General features: G+C 34.9%; 1 non-coding gene across 1 annotated transcript; it reads left to right on the forward strand.

Annotated features, from left to right (window-relative positions):
• The first annotated feature begins 722 nt into the window (after window positions 1–722).
• Window positions 723–861, forward strand: LOC135849569 (U4 spliceosomal RNA). The gene has a single exon (XR_010559583.1). It is a non-coding gene; the product is annotated as a U4 spliceosomal RNA (small nuclear RNA).
• The last annotated feature ends 3065 nt before the right edge of the window (window positions 862–3926 follow it).

Here is a 3926-nt window from a genome sequence, read left to right on the forward strand (position 1 = left end):
TGATTGCTCGTATTTTAAGTAACGTTTTCACCCTTTTCACTTTTATTTTTTCTCAAGTATTCGCCAAATTAACAGATTTTTTATTTAATTTACCATACATTTTTGGTCAAATAATGCTCAATTTTGATATTTTGTGAATTTTTAATTTTGTAATTAATAATTCGAGGCAATTTGTGAAATATTTCATAATTTTTTTGACAGTTTTATCAAATTTTCTTAATTTTAAATTTTTTATCTTTTGTTTTTCTGCTTATTTTTAGCAATTTTGTGGTTTTTCTTTTTCAAATAAAAATAATTTATTTACGAAATTTCATCACCTTGAAAAATTACGATTCATTTCCAACAATTCAAAGCAACATTCGTGTACATTTTTGTGATATTTGCCCAAATTGACGACATTTTTATTATTATTTTTGTCAGTTTCGGTGCTTTTAATAATTATGTGTTCAGTAACAGTATTTTATGATTTTTTTTTTTTAAACTACATATTCGATTCAAGTTGATTTTCACAATTTCAGCTCGAAATATCTTGAAAACGAAGCGTCTTACGAAGTCTCGAACGCTCGAGTCGGGATAAATGAATCGTGTTCGGCTGTTGAAAAGTAGTTAGTAGGTAGGTTAGGTATGCTACGGTTGGCCTCGGTTTTATACTGGTACATACAACTCGCAGATAAACTATGTACCCAGAATGTATATAAGGTTTTGACGAGCACCATTGTATTAACTTTGCGCAGTGGCAGTATCGTAACCGATGAGGTTCTACCGAGGTGCGATTATTGCTAGTTGAAAACTTTTACCAATACCCCGCCTAGTGGACGTGAAATACCGTCCGCTCGGCAATTTTTGGAAGCTCGAAGAGAGCCTATTATTATAAATCACACATAAAAGTTCAGCTTTTAATCTGTGATACAATTAATTATTGAACTTTCGTACCATAAGAAATACGATTGCACTTCGCAGTGGAAAATGGATGGAATTTTACAGAAGGGAAATTTGAAATTTCAAAGTTCATAATTAATTAGTTATACCTACATAGGTACGAGTATTTATGTTACCTACACTATTCAGAAAGATATTCGAGCACAAAAATTTTAAATAACTCGAGTTTTGAGTTGGAGGTGATTGAATTAAAATTTGGGCAATGAAAAAAATCAGTAAACCCCACAAAGTTTTTACCTCGGGTGATGAAAAATAATTTCCTGATTTTTTATTTTCTCCTTATCTGCATAAAAAGTAGTAAGAGTAACCCTACCCCCCATCTTTCAATTTTTTTTTAAAGTTCAATTTAACGAAATGTTTTGTTTATGCGTCACAATTTTCCTAAACAACCCCCTTTACAAGATCAATTTTTCCCGGTCCTTTAAATTATATTGCCCCCCCTAGTAAAGAGCCCCCAAAGTTTGAAAAATCCGAAAAAATGATTTTAAAAATATTTTATAACGTACTTCCACATTAGAATTGTTCTACATAACCCCCCTTTTCAAGTTGGAACCTTCGTTAGGATCCCCAAATGATTTTGGCTCTCTTGTACTTGTATGAAGCCCCCCCCCCCCCCATTTGGGAAAAATAAAAAATTGATATCTGTAGAAATTTGTTGACAATTTTCCATTTACGAGCAGAATTTTCCTAAAAAAGCACTTTTTCAATTAAAACCTCCCCCCCCCCCGTCTCTCAAATGATATTGATTCCCTTGCATAAAGCCTCTCAAGGTCGAAAAATATTGACAAAAAAATTGAAAATTGATATCTGTACAAATTTTTCGAAAATGTTTCATTTCTAGGCAGATAAGTACTTTTAAATAACCACATTTTTAAGAAAAACTCTCCCTTAAAAGTTGAAAAATGTCGAAAATGATGAAAAATTGATGCCTGTGGGTACAAATTATTTGAAAACTTTTCATCTCTGAGCAGAACACTTTTGGATAACTCTTTTCTCGCAAGATAAACCTTCCCTCAGTACCCCCCCCCACCTTTAACGATGTTGGCTACCTACATAGAGATCTCCAAAGTTTAGAAAATCAAAAAAATTACACAAATCAGTTTTTTTCTTTTTTTACGAGTCCAGTAGAGTTACAATGAAACTTGAAAAATCGAGGTACCTATTACCTAACTTATAACGTGGTAACTATGAAATTAATTTGCCCACAAATTAAACTATTTTTATGAACTTGGGGAGGGACCCAATTCCACTTGTTCATCGTGAAAATGGGGGGGGGGTCACATCGAAAACATTAAATGGTGCTTTCCTGATACAGCTATCAAATTCAAGGATTAAAATTTAGAAGAAAAGAAAATTTAATGATAGTTATTCATTTTTTTCATTTTTTGAGAAAGAGACAAGTTCCACTTTTTCATCGTGAAGATGGAGGAGGGGGGGATTGAAAACATTAATACTTGGCGCTTTTCTGTTAAAGATGGATCAAATTCAGCGATTAAATTTAGACAAAAAAAACAAACGTAAAAATATTCATTTTGTCATTTAAAAAATTTTTTTTGATGAAGGTGGATCAAATTCAGGGGATTAAAATTAGATAAGAAAATTTTTTTATTATATTTTTGAGAAAGAGACAAGTTCTTTTTCTTCATCGTGAAGGTTTGAGGGGGAGGGGAGGGAGAGCAAAAAATTAAAAACAATAGAAAATGCTTTTGCTTTTCCGATAAAAATGGGCCAAATTCAAGGATTGAAATTTAAGGGGGGAAAAAAACGTAAAAATATTCATTTTGTTATTTTTTGGAGAAGGAACAATATTAACTTTTTCATCATGTAGTGATGGGGGGGGGGGGTGGTGGAAAATATTAAACCATATTTCTATTGAAAATGAACCAAATTTGAAGATTAGGGGATAAAAAAAACCTAAAAATTTCGATTTTTTGGATTTTCTATGAATTTTGTGAAGGGGGGAGGTGGAGCTTCCTGACACGGTTTATTTTCACTCACAAGTAACAATTTTAGGGTAGTGAAAGCCAGAAAAAAAATCATACCTATTTGTGAAATTCCAAGTGTAAAAAATCCCAAAATTTCAGAACTAATCTGGAAACCATCCCTTTACTCTCGGTGCTTTCCTATCACTATCAACCCTCTACACCACCACTTACAAGAAAAAAAAACACGATAAATGAAATACGTATTTAATCGAGCCGCATCCGCATATAGGTACACTACATATAAGTATAGTAAGTGTGTATAAAGTGTATATGTATACGCAATAACAATTATTTAAATACGTTAAACATCCAATAACATGCTGGTTAAGAGAGGGTGGATTAATGGACCAGCAAAAACGGGTTTTCTACTCTCGCTGTGCAAAATAATATAATATAGTAGAGAAGAGAAGAGCAGAGAAGAGAAGCTGTGGCTGCAGGCTGCCGCAACGGCAGCAGCAACGACGCGGCCGCCGTCGCCAGCCGATTTAAAAAGGGTGTCGAAATGCACCCTTCTCTAAATAAGGGAATATTATACGACATTACTGATAACGAGAATAGGGAAGTCAAGTGATAGCCCGGATTAACATATTAGCTCGAACTAAATCCCAGAATAAATTCGGTCGCGTGTTCCCGAAAGTGACGCATTTAAAAAGTTTTTTCGCCGTTTGCCCCGGTACACTGCACCCTTCACCCTTTACCCCCCCCTCCGGCCTCCGGCTGGCTACAGAGCGGGCTTTACGATACGTTCAGATGCTGATAAAGAAGTGTGAGGCATTTTCTGCGGCTGCGGCTCGGCTTTGGTGGCAAAAACGCGCCCGGATAAAAATCACCAACCCTGTGTAAGATAAACTAACGTCGGAAATGTCAAAAATTATACCCGAGCTTCGGTATTGTTTTCGTTTTATGGCGAACGATCGACGACGACGACACCGTCGCGTCGTCGTGATACTCTTAATACATGCTCGCTAAGTCCTCTCCTCCCCTTTTCTATTTACCTCTTGT

The sequence above is a fragment of the Planococcus citri genome, chromosome 5, assembly GCF_950023065.1.
Source record: "Planococcus citri chromosome 5, ihPlaCitr1.1, whole genome shotgun sequence".
Classification (NCBI taxonomy): Eukaryota; Metazoa; Arthropoda; class Insecta; order Hemiptera; family Pseudococcidae; genus Planococcus; species Planococcus citri.